At 42.2% G+C, this 21945-nt stretch overlaps 1 long non-coding RNA gene and 1 pseudogene across 4 annotated transcripts in view; one reads left to right on the top strand and one right to left on the bottom strand.

Annotated features, from left to right (window-relative positions):
* Positions 1-516: 516 nt before the first annotated feature.
* The window catches only part of LOC149122699 (uncharacterized), a 31084-nt gene continuing 9655 nt past the window's right edge, over positions 517-21945 (top strand). Inside the window, exons 1-2 of one of the 3 annotated variants that reach the window (XR_016219352.1) lie at positions 517-1342; positions 2178-2310. This is a non-coding gene — a long non-coding RNA (uncharacterized LOC149122699). Of the gene's footprint in view, positions 1343-1380; positions 1693-2177; positions 2311-21945 lie in introns of those variants that run through there. The other 2 variants (XR_016219351.1, XR_016219353.1) reach the window with 2 other exon arrangements.
* On the bottom strand, positions 13396-13982 carry LOC149122700 (high mobility group protein B2 pseudogene; annotated as a pseudogene). The gene has a single exon (XR_016219349.1). The product of XR_016219349.1 is annotated as a high mobility group protein B2 pseudogene (transcript).

The raw sequence follows: 21945 nt of genomic DNA, 5'->3' as shown, positions 1-21945 counted from the left end.
AAGCGGAGATAAACAGACCTTCTAGGTTAAGTCAAATTCTCCCTGGTGAGCTGCTCATTTGAGGACACAGCCTTTCTGCACTCTTGTGATACTTGCAATGGATTCAATTCAAGCCTAATTCACAATTGCTGGCCAGCAGCTCCTGGAATGCTTCTGACCACAACAGTGCTTCCTTCAGGGAAGGTCTGCAAGAGCAGTTCTCTAATGAGTTGTGCTCAGAGCAGTTCCCCTCCCAGCTCAGCAGTGAGCTCTTCAGATTGCAAACACAGGAATCTCAACTTACTTGATGAAAGCTTGCTACCTGCTTTTCTTGCCAATTGTGGCCTTCCCAGGAATGGTGGAGTTTTGCCATAGGTAGCTCAACCCGGTCTTCAATACTCTTATTCTTAAAAAAAAGACAATTCACTAAGTGGTCATCCTTGAATACACTACTGAGCCTGAATGCATTTTTACCAAATAAAGTTGCCCAATAGCTATAAACCAAAAGCCAACAACAGGCTTACCCACCTAATATTACACTCAGCCCCGAAGTACTGAGCAGTTTCATCAGTTCCTCAGAATGTAACTACACTGTGAGGACTAAAGATAGGACTGCCCAAATTTTAATTATCAATACACTGCACAGCTAATAAAGCAGATGGGGTCTCTGGCCCACAAAAGGAAACAATTTCCCTGCAAGGTTAACCGCAATCGGGAGACATTTTGCACCTGATGGAACCCACAGCAGAACTCCCTTGAGCCGGCTCCTCTCCTTTCCTTTCCACCTTCGGTCCTGGATGGGCCAGAGACCATGCACAGGAGGTGCCATTGGTCACCCGTGGCCCCCTGTCTACCTGCAATGCTCCTGGTAGGAAGATGCTGCAGAACAGTGATTTGTCCCATGATTGTCACTGTGTGAGATCATCCCATCATGAGAAAATGACCATGGATTCAAATGAGATATCAACCGCAGAAGCACTTCCCCCAGCATCAGTGCAGGAGGGTGGATGATGGAAGGCACAGCATGTCCAGGACTCTAGGGACCCTGCAGGACTCTGCTGCCCTGGATGCCTATAGCAGGCAGCTGCATGCGGCCCAGTGTGCCAACAGCGCCCTCCTACGAAACCCTTCCCCCTGTCTGCCCATGCAGACCACACAGATGCTGTGTCAGTGAGTAAATCAGCACCGCGCACTTGGTTTTCCTGATGAGACTTGGCCTTCATTACTTCCCCAAGCGCAGCACGTGCTGCAAGCCTCAGCCAGCAGGGCTGGCAGGAGAGGTGGGCGGTCACACTACCAGGTCTGTCTCTTCTTCTCCTGACCCTCCTGACTCAGGGGCCACCACCTGCATTCTAGCCCCAAGGTACAAAACAGCCAAGAAGCTAAACGACCCACATCACCAGCCTACACCACAACTACCAGCTGCCCACCAATGACCACCGCCTTTATAGCCAGCCTACATGGGGCGGGTCTGGCAGCGCTGGTCCTGCCCCAGTGCAGGAAGGATTGGCCCAAGGTTCCCCGCTGGGCGGAGCCTGAGCTGTCCTGCAGCAGATTCTGGAACCAAGAGAGCTGCTGATGGCTGAGGCCCTGGCTCAGAGCACACTTAGTGAGACCCCATGTCCGGCAAGGGCGCTGGGGCCCTGGACTTTCCCAGGCTGCAGTCCTAGGGTGGAGGCTTACTTGGCACTCCTTCCCCAGCCCTGCCCACAGGTGGAGTGGGGTTCCCACGGGGGCATCTTTCTTCATGGGAGCATGGGTGAACCCCAAATGCCGCGACTCCCAGTTCTGAGTGCTGGCCCGCAGCCTTCCGGGAGGGAGTAGGATACAGAGACTTTGTGGGGAGGTGACACTTGAGCTGGGCCTGTATTTTGGGTTTTCTCTGGATGCACAACCCAGTGCACCTGGACCTGCGGGTCTGCTGCAGGCCTCCTGGAGGCTCTGGGAGCTGGGTGTCCTGGTGGCAAGGGCAGGAGGGAGGGAGGTCGAGGCGCTGAGCTCCCGCTGGGTGCACCAGGCACTTTGGAGCTGTTCAGAGTAAGGAGTTGAGGTCACCTCCTGAACCACTGCTGGTCCCAAACTCCTGGTTTGGGATTTGCCAGAACCCTGAAGTAGGGGTGTGGTGGGGGTGGTAGTGGTTGGCTTCAATGCACTGTATTTGTGAATTCTTCAAACACAGCTTCTCCCTACTCCTGCAGGCTTTCAGGTGATTGACGAGGACAGAGTCCCTCCACTGCAAAGTGACTGAAGTTTGGAAACTACGTCCAGAACATCACAGTGTGTATTCAGCTGATCATCCTTCAGGCCTGCAGGTGGACAGCAAGAGCAACAGTAAGATATTAACTACTGTAGATACTCTCCTTTCTTTCCAGTAGACCCACCAAAAGAGAATGGGCGATGAGTACTTGAACATTGGAACCAGTCAGCATGCTAGGGTGAGCTGCCAGTACTTGGAGCTCAGGAGTGGACATGGAGAGCAAAACATGCATTGTAACTAAAGAGGACAGTTAGGCATTTTACTGTGAAAAGGGAAATCATTTAAAAGTGAGCAAGACACCTTAAGTAAATGTCTGTATATTTATTTTTGTTTATTTGCAAGGCAGAGAGAGCCCTTCCATTTATTGCTCATTCCTCAAATGTCTGCACCAACCAGAGCTGGGTCAGGCTGAAGCCAGGAACTCAGTGTGGGTCTCCCACACAGGTGGCAGGGACTCAAGTACTTGAGCCATCAGCTGCTGCCTCCCAGGGTTCTGTTAGCAGGAAGCCAGAAGCAGAAGCAGGGCTAGGGCTTGAGCCCTGAGAATTCTGACTGGGATGTGGAAGGCTTTACCACTATGCCAAACACATGCTCCAGTAAGCTGTTTCAACACATTTGCAAAATGTAAGAATGTGGTTTTAAATATATGCTCTTCATCTTAAAAATTTGCATAATCTTATATTCAGTTTCATGTGATTCAATACTTATTATTAAATACAAGTAACATTTAGATACATGCTTTACTCACCAATACAAACCTCAGTAATTTTTTCACTTTGAACCTTGAATATTAGCATTCATTCAGACTGAAGTTCACTCATAAGCTGGGAATTCTGAAAAAGAGACAGTAGGGAAAAAATCTAGATGTGTATCTGATACCTAATAAGGTTTTGAACCTGATTGACAGAATCTGAGTAACTGTTCAGAGAGTGACTTCATACCTCTCCCCTCTGTAATGAGAAGACTGTGTCCTTTGGCCCCTTTCACATGATGTTATGTAAATTTTACCTGAAAAGCCTTTTATAAATTCTGAAGTACCATACAGAAGCATATTATGCATTTCCATATGTGTGAAAAAAGGCAATGTCAAAGGCATAGCTATTCCAGAGAGAAGTTAGGAGGATCAGCTCAGTTTGTAAGTGTGTAAGTACCATTAAATATCAACATATTTGAAATAGATTTATATATAGAGTGTGGAGTTCATGATAGATATTGAATAAATGCACTCTGGATAATAAGCAAATATCAGAAATAATGCCACACCCATCAGTGTTTAAACTCTTCAGACAGCTCCGTGCCAGGGAAGTGCAGTGATCCCTGTAAATTAACAAAAATCAATCTGTGTATACCCATGGAAGCCACTGGTTTATATGCGGTCTATACTAGAGGTTTTTGTGCTTAGTAAAATTACTTGATTTTTTAATGAATGCTTTCAGACTCATACCTGATGCTGAGTGGCAGACAATTTTTTCTGAAAAGTATGTGGTTGAGAAATATAAATATAAACCAGTTTATAATTTTTGTGTCTGAATATTTTTATGCATTGAGACAGTACCTGCAATAATCAGAAGACTTTTCCTCAAAAAGTTGCTACATTGATGCATCTTCATTTATGTATGTAATGTATGTTTAGGTAAAAGGAAGAGAGAGAGAGAGAGAGAGAGATCTATCTTTCATCTGGCTCACTTCCAGATGGCCACAATAGCTGGGGTGAGCCAGGCCGAAGCCAGGACCCTGGAAGTCTGCCCCAGTCCCCCATGGGGGTGCAGGAACCCAAACTCTTGGGCAATCTTTGCTGCTTTCCCAAGCAAAGAGCTGGACAAGAAGTGAAGGTGGTGAGTCTCAAAGCAGTGCCATAAGGCATGCTGCTGTTGCAGTTGGCAACTTACTCCTTTGTGCCACAATGCTGGCCCTGGATTGATGACATATTGAAGTGCTGCCACTGGCTTTTGGCTAAATAGGATGACTTAACATGTTTTCCACTCTGTGGAAGAGGAACAAATCAGGCAGTTGGTTGTAAAAGTTGCCCATGGAAACCACAGCCTGAGAAAGATGAATCAACTCACCTTGCATTTTCCACCTTGCATCTACACCACCCTTTTCTGGACAAACATCTGATTGTATGCCCTTGTGATGGAGGTTCTCAGGGTGCTGGAACTTTTTGTAATTTTTTTAAAAATATAGATTAAGAAGAAGGAAAATAAACAAAAAATTACAAACTGCTGCCAATACCAAGAAGAGATTATTGAGCGTAAAAGGTCACCTGTTGGAGCTAGCACTGTGGCACATCAGGTTAAAGCCCTGGCCTGAAATACAGGCATCCCATATGAGTGCTGGTAGAGTCCCAGCTGCTCCACTTGCAGTCCAGCCTCCTGTTAATGCACCTGGGAAAACAGTAGAGGATGGCCCAAGTCCTTGGGCCCTTTTGCTCATGTGGGTGACCCAGAAAAAGCTCCTGGCTCCTGGCTTCTGATCAGCTCACTCTCTACCTCTCCATATAACTTTTTCAAATGAATAAAATATTTTTTTTAAAAAAGGTATCCTGCCATACTTCTTTCTTCCCTGTTAATTCCTAGGAATTAAAAATTGTTACCGGGCCAGCACTGTGGCAAAATGGGTTATAGCAACACCTGCAGCACTAGCATCCTCTATGGGCACCATTGCATGTTCTACTTCTGATGCAGGTCTCTGAAAACATACTGGGAAAGCAGTAGAATATGGTAGAAATCCTTGAGTCTTGCACCCAAGCGAGAGACCTGGATGAAATTTCCCTGACTCATGGCTTTTTTTTTTAAAGATTTGTTTATTTATTTGAAAGAGTTACAAACACCCACACACACACACAGAGAGAGAGAGAGAGAGAGAGAGAGAGGTCTTCCATCTGATGGTTTACTCCCCAGCTGGTTGCAATGGCTGGAGCTGCGCTGATCTGAAGCCAGGAGCTAAGAGCTTCAAGTTCTCCCATGCATGTGCATGGGCCCAAGCACTTGGGCCATTTTCTACTGCTTTCCCAGGACATAGCCAGGAGCTAGATCAGAAGTGGAGCCGCAAGGACTCAAACCAGTGCCCATATGGGATGCCCATAATGTTTTCTTTAATTGGAGAAATGTTCCTTTGATAGAATGAGCGTATGACCCCACAATATTCTCTACTTACTCATAATAGGGTCTGAGATGTAAAAGTCATGATTAATTTCTTAGAAGAAAATTTACATACCCAGAAGCAAAGAGTGAAAATTAACCTTTTGTTTTTCTCATGAATGAATCAGAGTTTCAAAACTAATACTTAACTTGTATTTTAGAGGAGTTAATGACTTAACCATCTCTTCTATTAGAAATACTACGTTGTGGCCAGTGCTGTGGCACAGCAGGTTAAAGCACTGGCCTGAAGTGCCAGCATCCCATATGGGCTCCGGTTCTAGTCCCAGCTGCTCCTCTTCTGATCCAGCTCTCTGCTATGGCCTGGGAAAGCAATAGATGGCCCACATCTTTGGGCTGTTCTGAAGCTCTTAGCATAGTGAACATATATTAGATTCTCATTATTGAAATCTTTAGAAATGTCAGAAAGCATGTAACTTTCTTTAATGATCTGAAACAGAGATGAGATCCATAAGGGCAGAACTGCTCAGCAGCCACACTGCAGGAATATGTATCTTTCTGACGATATTTTCATCTGCTTCTTGCAGTTGCAGCCAATCTGTGAGCTCTTGGTCTGTTTTCTGCCCTTGGGAGGGCCTAGGGTGCTCTATATTGTCTGTAAGGATTCAAAATTTGTTGTATATTAGTGTCTAATCATAAAATTTCCAAAGTGACAAGCTGGATATAATAAACTATTCCAGACTGCAAAAAATAAAAAAATAAAAAAACAAGAAAATACAAACATGGTATACTGTCTATAAAGTACAGCGGTAAATCTCTATTATAGAGATACACATCTCTACACAATTCTCTCTTTCTTTCCCTCTGAAAGTCTACATTCAGCTCTCGATGGTACGATTACTTAGGAATAGATTTCATATACTTAGTTTCATAGTCAGTGAACTCGGAATTATTATTGTAGTATTGAGGATTGTACTGACTAAAACACTATGTTTATTCCATGTTAAATAACATCATCGTATCTTTGGATTCCATTTATCCTGCTACTGATGTATTCACAGGAGAGGGGAGGTGGGAGGAAAACCCAAGATCCATCAGGGTGGAGGAGGAATGTCAGAGGCTGTGGTTCTATTGTACTGCAGCTTGGGTTCTGGAAGAACACATTAATGCACCCAGATGGTTTGAAGCTAACTGAAGGGCTATGTTCTGTACACTTGTCTGTGGTACTGCATTTTCATTTATGTAAAATTTATTTCCTTCAAGTAATATATTAATTTGGATGAAAATGAAGATGTTAAGGAATTTTCAGAATGGGTCTGTTTAACCCTCATTGGCTTTGTTTTTAGGCACTTAACTCAGAAAAGAAAAGATAGAAAAATACATTTTGGGTTCTCTTCATCTGTACCATGGCACTCTTTGGTTAAGATTTGTCATTTTGTCATATTTGATTCTCTAGACTCCCTGAAAAATCCCCTACTTCATCAGATGGAGTCCGTGTCTCACCATGGCAGTGAAAAGTTTAAAATGTTCCAGCTTTGCATTTAGCTAGGCCGTGGACACATGCCATGGCACTTGCCAGCCAATTGTGTCAGGGGCATCATCTGAATCAGAATTACTTGCATGAAAACAAGGAGTTGCAGATTCTTCCAGTGAAAGTGGAGAGGAGCAAGAGCTGCAGAACATTGCCAGGGTTGAATGTGCCATGGAATGCCATGTGGTGGCTGGTGTCTGGGGTGCTGGTTCTGCAGAAGATAGGGCTTATGGGGGCTGGTGCTGTGGTATAGCAGGTAAGGCTGCCTCCTGCAGTGCCAGCATCCCATATGGTCACCGGTTGGAGTCCAGCCTGCTCCACTTCCAATCCAGGTGTGCTGTGGCCTGAGAAAGCAGTAGAAAATGGCCCATGTCTTTGGACACCTGAACCCACACGGGAGACCTGGAAGAAGCTCCTAACTCCTGGCTTTGGATCAGCTCAGCTCTGGCCATTGCATCCAATTGGGGAGTAAACCAGCAGATGGACGATTCTCTCTCTCTCTCTCTCTGCCTCTCCTCTCTCTGTAATTCTGACTTTCAAATAAATAAATCTTTTTTTTAAAAAAAGCTTATGCTTAAGGGTAGTGTTCATGGAAAATGTGTGGGACATTTTTCAGCAAGATTTTAGATGAATTTTCCAACCCCTGAACCTCCTAGAGATTAGAATAGACTTCTAATGCACAACTTCCACTTATGCTTAATTAGGTTTTTGTTTTGAATTGTTTTTGATGAAACAGCAAGGAATTCTGAGTTATAGACTTCCTATTTCAGAGACAGGTGAACACTGATGCCTGCATTATAATTAAATAATGCCTATCACCCTTTCTTAAGCAACAAATGATCACAGATTCTCTCTTTGCTGCTAAGTAATGAGCATGGTGATTCTTCCCACCGTAACCACCTTCCCACCTACACTCCCTCCCCTCTTCCTCCTTCCTCTCCTATTGACATGGAATGCCTTACATAGCTAGGCTGAACTTTTAATCCACTTGGCCCTAGGTGTTCATACACTTCAACTCTGTGTGATTATTCATATGCCCTTTTTATGACAAGGCTTATGTCAGAATGACAAATTATATATTCACCTAATACTGAGAGTCATCAAATTGATTTCTATTTTCTTCTCTCTTAGGCAGTTCTTGAGGGGCAGAAATATTTATTTTGTATATCATGTATTTATTCAACTAAAAGACTGACTGTCAAGATGCTGAGTTTTAGTGTCAAAGCAAATATGTTTCTAGACCCCATGAAGTTTACAGTCTGGCAAGAAAGAGCCATCTACCCCAAGAATATTGTTTAACATAGTAAATGCTGGTGTGAAGTCAGTGGATAAAGATTGAAGCATTCTTAATCTAGCACCACCTCTAATCCCATGATCTCTAATTGAGAGAAGTAATCAGAAACACAGAACTTCATGTTACCCAGTTATCTCTTTGAATTTCTGATTAAAAATAAAACATATCAAACAACACACAAATACCTAGGAGTGCATAATATTTATATACTATCTTGATATTAAAAATAATAAAAAATAACCATGAAAAATAGCAACTTTGAATCTCCTTTGTTTTCTAGACAAGTTTTAATCCTATGTGGTTCTTCACAGTACATTATTACCGTAAATTACAGTACATCATTACAGTAAATTATTACAGTAAATAATTACAGTAAATTATTTTTGTAGTTATTCTTCATCTCTCTCACATTTTTCCATTTGATAAATCAGATTTTAAAAACTGAGACACAAGACAAAAGAAATATCTTTAAGCTAGTATTATATATTGATTGACATTCTAAAAACAGTTATTTATTTATTTGAAAGTCACAGTTACACAGAGAGGAAGGGGAGAGAGAGAGAGAGAGAGAAACATCTTCCATCTTTTGGTTCACTCACCAATTGGTCACAATTGCTGGAGCTGTACAGCTCCAATGCCAGCAGGCAGGAGCTTCTTCTGGGTCTCCCACACAGATGCAGCTGCCCAAGGACTTGGGCCATCTTCCACCGCTTTCCCTGGCCATAGCAGAGAGTTGGATCGAAAGCAGAGTAGCCGGGTTCAACCTCCACCCATATGGAATGTCAATGCTTTACATGCTATGCCACAGTGCTGGCCCCTTGATTGGCCTTTAACTTAGACTTTTTTATGATATTAAAAAACACCATGCTTTTCTAAGCTCTTTCCATTCAGTTTCTATTTTGTAAACTCCAGATAATACTGTCCCCAGAGTTAATCTAAGGTATAAATGCTATGATATAAGGCATTTAACCCCTTAACCTGTCTCTTTGAATACGCAGCTATGTTAGCTCTGTGTCCATTCTTCTGTCTCTGTACTAGATGAATAAAAAGACAGTTTAAAATGATTTGAAAAGAACTATAAGGGGTCGGTGCTGTGCTGCTGCTGCCAATTGGGGAGTGAACCAGCAGATGGTAAACCTCTCTCTCTCTCTCTGTCTCTGGCTCTCCTTCTCTGTAACTCTGACTTCCAAATACATAAATAAATCTTAAAAGAACTATAAACATCAATAAAACACAAATGAAAATTGTATTCTCAAAACTGGATATTAACCCATGCCTTCTACACCTCTGTTAAAAGCTACATTCTATCATAGTCATTTATGATTTCTAGGGCCAAAGTAGTAAATAAGATTTTTCTGGAAGAGACAGAGGTTATGAGGGAGCCAGAATTTGGGGTCAGTTAGCAGCAGTGAGTGTCACTCTTTCAGATTTGATTCAGGAAAGGAAGAAAGCAACTGATCCCTGAGATTTTGGTGGGGGGAAGGAAAGGAAGGAGGGACTGAATAAAAGCAAAGGCCCTCTGGTTGTGGGCACCCAGCCCTGACTACAGCCTTTGGGAGGGTCAGCTGGTGTCTCTAGGGATGCTGCGGCCTGTACTCCATTTCCCAGAGTTCCCAGGAGCTCGGATGTATTATGCCTTCTGAATGCCTGTGCACATGCGCATGCTGCTGCCATTCCCTGGGGCCTGAGTTGGACCAGAGGGAGTTCATTCCCTGATCAGGGTCAGCCCTGGGGGCTGTGCTTCTCCTTCTCTGGCATTTACCGCATCTCCTGCTCTGCACGTGCTATCCCAGGGAGTTTCCAAGTGCTCACCCCGAGCCTGCCTCCTGCTGCATCTTCCCTCTTCATCCTCCACCTGTGGGTCCCACTTACCAGGGAGTCTCTTCCCGCCACTCCCCGAATCGATCCCCGTGTGTCCAGAAGAAAGGGTACCTGCTCCAGGGACTTTCTGCTGCAGGTTTGGCATGCAGGAAGGGGCTGGGATACGTGTGGGAGAAGGGTGGGTGCCAGGGAGCCATAGATCATGGCAGCTTCCCCCGAGGTCAGGACTGGGACCCGGGCTGTTCTGTCTCCCACCTCCACTTCCCAGGCTCCCAGTGCCTGGAATCTCTCCTGCAGGACCTCACCCAAACTGTCCCTAATGCGCTTTATTTAGTGGTTATAGGAGAGAGGGGGCAGCATTCTGGGAACATGCACACGCAGGGAAGGAAGGCAGAAAGACTCCAGCTCTCCACAGTTAAATAAGCTGGGTTCCCACTGTGGGTGGTCTCAGAATGCAGTCTGGCCACGTCTCTTGATGTTTCCTGGGCTGGTTCCTGCAGGGTGGGGCTGGGTGGCCTTCAGCAGGGAGCCTGGGGCAGCAGAGGGGTGGGAAGGAGGATCTGACTGGGATCTGCCCCACTGCTCTCATCCTGCACCTCATCTTCCTGGTGGGGAGCAGTGTGAAGTGTGCATTGATCCCTCTCATATTAATTATCAGATATTTCCAATGTGGAATTTGAAGCTGTTCCAGAAACCTGGGGTGGGAAAACTCCCTTCTTTCAAACAGGCACAGAGACAGTGGAGGATCCAAGGAGTTTCTATTAATGGCCCTAGGCTCAGCTGGAATGATTTCCTGAGAACTGAGCATCAAATTCAAGTTTCTTAGCTGTTACAGCATTGGTGGGTTTAAATGGCAGCCTTCATGACTTAGGTCCACATTTCCAATGGTCAGTGGGTCCAGTATGTTTGTAAAAGTGATGCCGGGGACAGATTTATTAGGATAGATTTATGACTGGAGTTTACAGAAGCAGAACTTAGGACATCTTCCCTCCCTAGATAAGATTTCAGTGGGCAGCTGTTTCACTCGTTAATTGTGAGCATCCACTTTTAAAGGTTTGTGTTGGATGGGGTCCACTTCTCTTTCTTTGATGATGTATTTGGCTGCTTTTCATTTTCTGTCTTCAGCTATTTCTTCTCCTGTTAGCAAGGCTGTCAACTGTTTTGACCTGCCACTGATCCCTTTGCAAAATAAGAAGGGAACTAAAATTAATGCAAGTCTACTGTGTTGTCAATAACTGGAGCTACTTTTTTAAAGATTTATGTATTCATTTGAAAGAGTTACACAGAGAGAGGAGAGAGAGAGAAAGAGAGAGAGACGTCTTCTCTCCGATGGTTCACTCCCCAATTGGCAGCAACAGCTGGAGCTGTGCCAGTCTGAAGCCAGGAGCTTCTTTTGGGATGAAGCTGTTTTTTAAAATAATTATTTATTTATTTGAAAGGCAGAGTTACAGAGTGGTAGAAGCAGAGATGGATGGCTGGAGCTGTTTGGATCCACAACCAGAAGCCAGGAGCTTTGTCCAGGTCTCATAGGTGGGTGCAGGAGATGAGGGATTTGTGCCATCTTCTACTGTTTTCCCAGGCCACAGCAGAGAGCTGGATGGGAAGTGCAGCAGCCAGGATCCCAACCGGCACCCATATAGGATGCTGACACTGCAGGCAGTAGCTTTACCCACTATGCAACAGTGTTGCCCACTATCTGGAGCCCTTTTAATCTGAGTTTGCATAAATTGGAGAATTACAACATCATAAATACAGATAAGTAACATCTTTTTCTCTGCGCAGTACTTTACAGTTACCCAGTGATCCACTGAGAATCTTACATTCCACACTGTGTAATTTAAGAAGGCCAGTTACTTGTCTTATTTTGGGTTCTGTGGTTAAACCCATGACATTTTTGAAATGGGAGGATATTAGTTCTACAATTTCATAAAGACTGCTCTGTGGAAGAAGTTATAACTGTGAGAGTGGTAAGAAAGAAGAGGGGAAGAAATAAGTGCCCCTTACTCCACACAGAGATGTCCACAAATGGAGTAGAAGGTGTGCCCTTGAAAACTATGGCTGACTTTCTGGGACAAACTGTGTTTGAGTGCTTCACATGTTCTGATAGAAAGGTGTTGCCACCAGGTTATTAGTATATTTATTTAGTTAGTTTTTAAAGATTTATTTATTTATTTGAAAATCAGAGCTACACAGAGAGAGAAGGAGAGAGAGAGAGAGAGAGAGAGAGAGAGAGAGAGAGAGAGAGATGTCTTCCATCAGGTTCATTTCCCCAGATAATACTACATCATTGTGAACTTTGCTCAGTTCCTGACCTATACCTTTCCTTTAACCTAGTACTTTGCCATGTAGTAGCCCATGAAAACTGCAGACTGCATAAATGAATGAATATTTGGAGGGTTGTGATTTCTTAGAGGAACATCATGAGACAGAAGGAATAAAACAAAACAAAAGTATCCTCCGTATATAGAAGATATACTGTTTTTGCAAGCTATAGAGAAGAGGAAGAAGAAGGAAAGTAGTGAGACTGGAAAGGTTGTGGCAATGGTAATAGGCACTAGTCAAGAATTCAACAAGCCCATTAGGAAAGTATTAAGGATTCTTTACTTCCATGTAGACTCTGCCCTCTAATGGTGAACAGGGTCCTCTAAACCCACTTGTTGCACAAATGAAAACCCAAGCATTGTCTTCTCCCACAGATGGAGTCTGCTATTGGTTTTGATTTACATTTCCCTAATGGCTAGTGATATTGGGCATGTTCATCTATGTCTTGACCATTGAGATTTCTTCTTCTGAGAAACATCTATTCTGATCATTGCCCATTTCTTACGTGTACATTTTGCTTCTTGTTTGGAGTTTTTCCAGTTCTATATATGTATGTTCTGGCTATCAATCTTTTGTCATAGTCAGAGTTTTCAATGTATCCTGCCATTCCATCCATTGTATCTTCACTCTGTTGATTACTTTGTTGTGAAGATGTATCTTAATTTGATATGCTCAAATTTGTATATTTTATTTTTGTTACTTGTGCTTTTGGAATCTTACACAAACTGTTGTCTCTGCTTATGTTTTACAGTTTCTCATATGTTTACTTAGGTTTTGGGTTATTTTTTAACATACATAATTTTATTACAAAATGTTTTTTTAAAAAAACAACACAGAATGCAACATCCTAACAAAAAATCCAAATTTACAAATGATACTAATTCCTACAACTTTGCTGTGCTACCATACACAAGTCAAGAAATTAAAGAAACCATTAAATATTTAGGAACATTCAACATCAGAAGCTTTAAAATCTAACTGTATGTAGTAGCCCCTCAAAAAGCTACAACCTGCATTTTTTAAAAAAAGTATTTTCTCTACAAAGAATCTTATCAGCTATACAAAAATCTGTACAGTTTTTTTATACTGAAGCTAATATTGAGCTGCACTTGAATTCACATTCTTAGCAAAACAACTGCCTGAGCACACACGCACACTCCACACTCATCATTACAGGATAGCCATTTATTCTTCATCTTCATCCTCTTCCTCATCATCTTCATCTTCTTCCTCTTCCTCTTCTTCCTCCTCATCTTCAGGTTCATTCTTCTTCTTTGAGCCTGTGGGCCTACCAGGGCCCTTCTTTCCCGCTTCACTTTTGCCCTTGGCACGGTATGCAGCAATATCCTTTTCATATTTCTCCTTTAGCTTAGCTGCTTTCTGTTCATATGGTTGTTTATCTTTGGCTGACTGTTCAGACCACATCTCACCCAATTTTTTTGCAGTGTCCCCAATGGACAGGCCAGGGTGTTCACTTTTGATCTTTGGGCAATGTTCAGAGCAAAAGAGAAAGAAGGCAGATGATGGTCTTTTAGGAGCATTGGGATCCTTTTTCTTTCCCTTCTTATCACCCTTGGGAGGAACGTAATTTTTCATCTCCCTGTCATAACGAGCTTTATCACTTTTTGCCATTTCTTCAAACTTGGAATTTTCCTTTGCAGACATGGTCTTCCATCTCTCCGAGCATTTCTTAGAGAATTCTGCGAAATTGACCGAAGTCAGGGTGTTTCTTCTTGTGCTCTTCCCGGCACGTCTGCACGAAGAAGGCATAGGAGGACATTTTGCACCTCGGCTTGTTGGGGTCTCCTTTACCCATGACGACGGAATGGCGGCCACCTGGTGCGAGTTGTTCCTCAGACTCCCGCAGAGCAGCCAGATCCGACGGCATTGCTTCCTTCCCTCAGCTCCGGCGTGAACTCAGAATGTGAGGGTGATCTGGCTGCGACATCTGTCACCCCATTGATCGCCAGGGTTGCTTCGGCTGATCTGGCTGGCTAGGCGGGTGTCCCCTTCCTCCCTCACCACTCCATGTGCGTCCCTCCCAAAGCTGCGTGCTCGGTCGAAGAGGATGACCTTCCCCACTAGAGGAGGACCGGTCTTCAGTCAAGGGTATACGAGTAGCTGCGCTCCCCTGCTAGAACCTCAAAACAAGCTCTCAAGGTTTTGGTTTTATATTTAGACTTTTAATTAACCTTGAGTTGCTTTTACATAGTGTATGAGGTGTTGGGGTATCTTTTCAGGCTTCAACATATGGATAATCACTTTCCTTTAAACCATTTGCTAAAGGGATTCTTCTTTCTCCTGTTTATTTCCTTTATTAAATAGGGGTTGGCTGTAGAAAAGTCAGTTTATTTCAGCTGCCTATTTTTTCCATTGAACTATGTGTCTGTTTTTCCAACAGTGCTAACACTGCTTCTATTTTTTTAAGATTTCTTTATTTGCAAGGCCAGATGCTTCTTCCAAGTCTCTCATGTGGGTGCCAGCACCCAAGAACATGGTCCATCTTCCACCAATTTCCCAGGTGCATTAGTAGGGAGCTGGATTGGAAGTGGAGAACCTGGTCTTCTAGCAACAATATATGGGATGCATGCACAGCAGGACAAGGCATTAACCTACTACACCACAGCATCAAACCCTTCCTTATTTACTTCTGCTGTGATCTTTCATTATTCACTTTTCTACTGCCCCACAACTTGACTCATTCCTGTTTTTTTTTTTTTTTTTTTTTTTTTTTTTTTTTTTTTTTTTTTCTGGGTCCTGGAGGATGGTAGTAGGTGGCTTCTGGGATATCTTTTTTATGTTAGTAGATACTTGGTAATCTAAAATCATAGTTTTTACTTTCTATATTTCTCTGCTAATCACGAGGACCTTCTAGATGACAGCAGAAAATGCTAGCAGAAATGAGGATATATTAATTTGCTAAGAAAATACCACAGAGAATATGATTTAAATCATGGAATTTTACTTCTCAGAGTTGTAGAGCTTGAAAATATCAGATCAAGGTGCTAATAGGCTCGATTTTTCCAGAAGCCCTTCTCTGATGTGACAGACACATCTATCATTTGAACTGCTTAAAAGCACTTTCTTCAGGTAGAGTTATGTTGGTGGTTAGCACTTCAGTGTTTGAGTTTTAGGGAGGCACATTTCAGTCCACAACAGCAAAGGGGCCCTGTGGTCTACTTCAATGACAGCCATCTCTGCGGAGGATAGAAAGTTTGAAATCAGCATTAGGAGTTCTCACAGTATTACTGTCAGTGCTATCTCCATCAAATGTGCATTCATGTACACACAAACAAAACTACCTGTACACATAAACACATTCAACAGTGGAAATGCCTGATGGTTGTGTACAGGTAACATCAATATAATAATCCATAAGATGGCCTATTAGCAGACATTAAAAGAGAATTAGAAAGAATGACCACAAAATCTGCAGTTACCTATATTTATGTCTATATGTATGATATTCAGTATTTATAGTTGCTAAAAGATGAATACTGATGTGTGGAAATAAAAGCTAAACCTTACCTTGCAATATTGCAGCCTAGTCTACATGAAAGATGTCTTCCTAAAACCTTTCCCTGGGCCCACTCTGTGGCATAGTAGATTAAGCATCCACCAGCAGCACCAGCATCCCACATGGGCACCAGTTTGAGTCCCTGCTCCTGCACTTCCAATCCATCTCTTTGCTAATGGCCTAGGAATGCAGTGGAATATGCCCTGAGTGCTTGGGCCCCTGCACCCATGTGAGAGACCTGGAGGAAGCTGCTGACTCCTGGCTTCTGGCACCTGGCTTCAGATCAGCCCAGCTCCAGCCATTCTGGCCATTTAGGGGTGAACCAGTGGATAGCAGACCTCTCTTTCTCTTCCTCTCTATATCTGTCACTCTGCCTCACAATAAATAAATACATCTTTTAAAAACCTTTCCCTTTTTAAATTTCTTAATTGTTTTAAAAATTTATTTATTTATTTATTTACAAGTCGAGTTACAGACAGAGAGGAGAGCCAGAGAGAAAGAGGGAGGTCTTCCATCTGATGTTCACTCCCTAATTGATCGCAACTGCCAGAGCTGTGCTGATCCGAAGCCAGGAGCCAGGAGCTAGTTCCAGGTCTCCCAGATCGGTACAGGGGCCCAAGGACTTGGGCCATCTTCTACTACTTTGCCAGGCCATAGCAGAGAGCAGGATCAGAAGTGGAGCAGCTGAGTATTGAACCGGCCCCCATATGGGATGCTGGAGCTTCAGGCCAGGGTGTTAACCTGCTCCACCACAGCACCAGTCCAACATTTTAAATTTCTGATACTCTAAAGTAGCAAAGGACTGCATTACATCTAGGAAAGATGTATTTAAAAATTATAAATCTAGTGCATTTTAGCAGAAGTCCTAACAAATACTTTTGATTTTCTCAACATTATGTATAAATAAATGATAGAATGAGTCATTGTCAGATTAATAGAAGGAGTTTGAGAGGATTGTCTCTCTTTCAATTGTGTTGAATAGTTTGAGAAGCATTAGTTCTTTAAAAGACTTGTAGAATTCAATAGTGAGGCTGTCTGATCCTGGACTTTTCTTTCTTGGGAGGGTCTTTATTACTCATCCAACCTCTGTCTTGGTTTTTGATTTGTTTAGCTTTTCTATGTGTCTTCATGACTTAATTTTGGTATATTGTGTATGTCCAGGAATCTGTTGATTTTTCCTCTAGGTTTTCCAATTTGTTAACCATCACAACAGATGCCCGCATCATATATTGCAGTGCTAATCTGAGTTTTGGGTACTCCACTTCCAAATCAGTTTCATGTTAATATCCCTGGGAAGAAATGGATAATAACTCAAATTCTTTCCTTCTTGTCATCTAATTTGGAGAACTGTAACCTCAATGGGGACTTGAAACCTGGTCTTGCACAGTTGTAGCCATATAGAAAGTGAACCAGCAGATGGGATATCTCTCTGCTTCTCTTTCCTTCTCTCTTTGTCTCTGTGTCTCTCTGCCATTTTTATCATATTAAAATATTTAATTACTTATTTGAAAGAGTTACAGAGAGAGGGAGAGACAGAAATCTTCCACCACCTAATTCATTTTTTTTTTATCTTTTATTTAATGAATATAAATTTCCAAAGTACGTCTCATGGGTTACAATGGCTTTCCCCCCCATACTGTCCCTCCCACCCACCACCCTCCCCTTTCCCACTCCCTCTCCCCTTCCATTCACATCAAGATTCATTTTCGATTATCTTAGTATACAGAAGATCAGCTTAGTATATCTTAAGTAAGGATTTCAACAGTTTGCTCCCACACAGAAACATAAAGTGAAAAATAATAGATGATTTTTTTTAAATGATGATGAAATCAGATCAGACCTATTGTCATGTTTAATCCCAGTGAGAGTCAAGTTGGGAATTGATAGTTTCTTTTTTTTTTTTTAACAGAAGATCCGTTTAGTGTACATTAAGTAAAGATTTCAATCGTTTGCACCCCCATAGAAACTCAAAGTGAAATATACTGTTTGAGTACTCGTTATAGCATTAAGCCTCAGTGTACAGCACATTAAGGACAGAGATCCTACATGAGGAGTAAGTGCACAGTGACTCCTGTTGTTGACTTTACCAATTGACACTCCTGTTTATGGCATCAATAATCTCCCTATGCACCAGTCATGAGTTTCCAAGGCTATGGAAGCCCCTTGAGTTCTCCGACTCTTATCTTGTTTAGACAAGGTCATAGTCAAAGTGGAGGTTCTCTCCTCCCTTCAGAGAAAGGCACCTCCCTCTTTGAAGACCTGTTCTTTCCACTGGGATCTCACTCACAGAGATCTTTTTGCCAGAGTGTCTTGGCTTTCCATGCCTGAAATACTCTCATGGGCTTTTCAGCCAGATCCGAGTGCCTTTAGGGCTGATTCTGAGGCCAGAGTGCTATTTAGGACATCCGCCATTCTATGAGTCTGCTGAGTATCTCACTTCCCATGTTGGATCACTCTCCCCTTTATTTATTCTATCGGTTAGTATTAGCAGATACTAGACTTGTTTATGTGTTCCCTTTGACTCTTAGTCCTTTCATTATGATCAATTGTGAACTGAAATTGATCACTTGGAATAGTGAGATGGCATTGGCACATGCCACCTTGATGGGATTGAATTGCAATCCCCTAGTATGATTCCAACTCTACCAATTGGGGCAAGTCAGCCCGAGCATGCCCCAAATTATACATCTCTTCCCTCTCTTATTCCCACTTTTATGTTTAACAGGGATCACATTTCAGTTAATTTTCAACACTTAAGAATAACTGTGTGATAATTACAGAATTAAACCAGTCATATTAAGTAGAACAGACAAAAAAAAAATACTATGAGGGATAATGTATTAAGTTGTCCATTAGCAGTCAGGGCTATGCTGATCAAGTCACCATTTCTCATAGTGTCCATTTCACATCAGGAGGTTTCCTTTTTGGTGCTGAGTTAGTTGTCACCAATCAGGGAGAACATATGATATTTGTCCCTTTGGGACTGGCTTACTTCACTCAGCATGATGTGTTCCAGATTCCTCCATTTTGTTGCAAATGACTGGATTTCGTTGTTTCTTACTGCGGTATAGTATTCTAAAGAATACATATCCCATAATTTCTTTATCCAGTCTACCATTGATGGGCATTTAGGTTGGTTCCAGGTCTTGGCTATTGTGAATTGTGCTGCAATAAACATTAGGGTGCAGACCGCTTTTTTCTTTATCAATTTAAACTCCTTTGGGTAAATTCCAAGGAGTGGGATGGCTGGGTCGAACGGTAGGGTTATATTCAGGTTTCTGAGGAATCTCCAGACTGATTTCCATAGTGGCTTGACCAGTTTGCATTCCCACCAACAGTGGGTTAGTGTCCCTTTTTCCCCACGTCCTCGCCAGCATCTGTTGTTGGTAGATTTCTGTATGTGAGCCATTCTAACCGGGGTGAGGTGAAACCTCATTGTGCTTTTGATTTGCATTTCCCTGATTGCTAGTGACCTTGAACATTTTTTCATGTGCCTGTTGGCCATTTGGATTTCCTCTTTTGAAAAATGTCTATTGAAGTCCTTGGCCCATCTCTTAAGTGGGTTGTTGGTTTTGTTTTTGTGGAGTGTCTTGATCTCTTTGTAGATTCTGGCTATTAACCCTTTATCTGTTGCATAGTTTGCAAATATTTTTTCCCATTCTGTTGGTTGTCTCTTCACTCTCCTGACTGTTTCTTTTGCAGTACAGAAACTTCTCAATTTGATGCAATCCCAATAGTTGATTTTGGCTTTGACTGTCTGTGCCTCCCGGGTCTTTTCCAGAAATTCTTTGCCTGTGCCAATATCTTGAAGGGTTTCTCCAATGTTCTCTAATAACTTCATGGTGTCAGGACGTAGATTTAGGTCTTTAATCCACGTTGAGTGGATTTTTGTGTAAGGTGTAAGGTAGGGGTCTTGCTTCATGCTTCTGCACGTGGAAATCCAGTTTTCCCAGCACCATTTATTGAATAGACTGTCCTTGCTCCGGGAATTAGTTTTAGATCCTTGATCAAATATAAGTTGGCTGTAGATGTTTGTATTGATTTCTGGTGTTTCAATTCTGTTCCATTGGTCTATCCATCTGTTTCTGTACCAGTACCATGCTGTTTTGATTACAACTGCCCTGTAGTATGTCCTGAAATCTGGTATTGTGATGCCTCCGGCTTTGTTTTTGTTGTACAAGATTGCTTTAGCTATTCGAGGTCTCTTGTGCCTCCATATGAATTTCAGCATCATTTTTTCTAGATCTGCGAAGAATAATCAAAGCAATTTATAAAAAACCCACAGCCAGCATCCTATTGAATGGGGAAAAGTTGGAAGCATTTCCACTGAAATCTGGCACCAGGCAGGGATGCCCACTCTCACCACTGCTATTTAACATAGTTCTGGAAGTTTTAGCCAGAGCCATCAGACAAGAAAAAGAAATCAAAGGAATACAAATCAAGAAGGAAGAAGTCAAACTATCCCTCTTTGCAGACGATATGATTCTGTACTTAGAGGATCCAAAGAACTCTACTAAGAGACTATTGGAACTCATAGAGGAGTTTGGCAAAGTGGCAGGATATAAAATCAATGCACAAAAATCAACAGCCTTTGTATACACAAGTAATGCCATGACTGAGAAAGAACTGCTAAGATCAATCCCATTCACAATAGCTACAAAAACAATCAAATACCTTGGAATAAACTTAACCAAGGATGTTAAAGATCTCTACGATGAGAATTACAAAACCTTAAAGAAAGAAATAGAAGAGGATACCAAAAAATGGAAAAATCTTCCATGCTCATGGATTGGAAGAATCAACATCATCAAAATGTCCATTCTCCCAAAAGCAATTTATAGATTCAATGCAATCCCAATCAAGATACCAAAGACATTCTTCGCAGATCTAATTCATTTTTGAGATGATTTTAATAGCCAGAGTGTGGCCAGGTTGAAGCCAGGAGCTTTTCCTCCGATGTGCGTGGCAGCATCCCAGCACTTGGGCCAACTTTCCCTGCTTTTTCAGTCCATTGGTAAGGAGCTGGATCAGAAATGGAATAGCTGGTACTTGAACTGGCGCACGTAGAGGATGCCAATGTAACAGATTGCGGATTTGTCCACTGCACCACAACCACCAGCTCCTCTTTCTGCCTTTCCAATAAATAAATCTTTTGAAAAAGAATTTAAGGTAGTAAAAGTCATCATGACTGAGCAATGACAAATTTATTGAAGTGATCGACTTTCTTAAAGGTCTATTTATGAATTTGAAAGGCAGCACTAGAAAGAGAGAGTGGGAGAGATGGATCTTCCTCCTGGTTTGTTCACTCCTCAAATGGCTGCAGTGACTGTGGCTAGGACAGACTGATATCAGGAGCCAGGGGCTTCTTCCAGGTCTCTCACATGGGTGCAGGAGCCCCAAAATTTGAGTCACCCTGTGCTGCTTTTCCAGACACATTAGCAGGGAACTGGATCCGTTTGGAGCATTAATGTCTATGATACTCTCCTTGCAGTTGAAGGATTTAGAATCCATTTCGATTATGGGTGGGCCAAGTACAACAGCTCCCAATTGTCCAAGGTTTGGATTAGATGGGTTCTGAGAAATTTTGTTAAAATAGTTATTAATCATAACTCTCAGTTTAAGCTTTTCTTACCAAATTTTCATGTTTGCTGACGTTTATATCTATGGGAAAATTGGGTCTCTGGATTGCAACCAATGAAAGCATCCAGACTAACAGTAATAAGGTCAACAGTCAGCAGAATGATGTCCAGCTGAACTGAAATAGCTTTTCTTATTTGGTAGAGGGGTTACCTCCTGCATTATACTGACATACTGACATAGACAGTAGATATTGGAGCCTGTCTCTTCTGCCAAATGGAGAATGCCGCATTTTGATCCATCATATATATATTTATATATTATAATATATATTATATATTTCTATACATAATATAGAATTACATATAATTATCATAAATATATAATATATAATTATATATAAATATTATATATGAATTTATTTATATATAAATATATAATTATTTCTGATCCAGCTCCATAGCAATGGATTGAAAAAGCAGTGAAAGATGGTCCAAGTGCCTGGGTTGCTGCCACACACATTGGAGGAGGAGCTCCTGGCTTTAACCT

The sequence above is a fragment of the Oryctolagus cuniculus genome, chromosome 13, assembly GCF_051225735.1.
Source record: "Oryctolagus cuniculus isolate XC-2025 breed Fujian yellow rabbit chromosome 13, ASM5122573v1, whole genome shotgun sequence".
NCBI lineage: Eukaryota > Metazoa > Chordata > Mammalia > Lagomorpha > Leporidae > Oryctolagus > Oryctolagus cuniculus.
The sequence above is the reverse complement of the archived record's forward strand: the minus strand, read 5'-3'. Positions and strand labels throughout refer to the sequence as shown.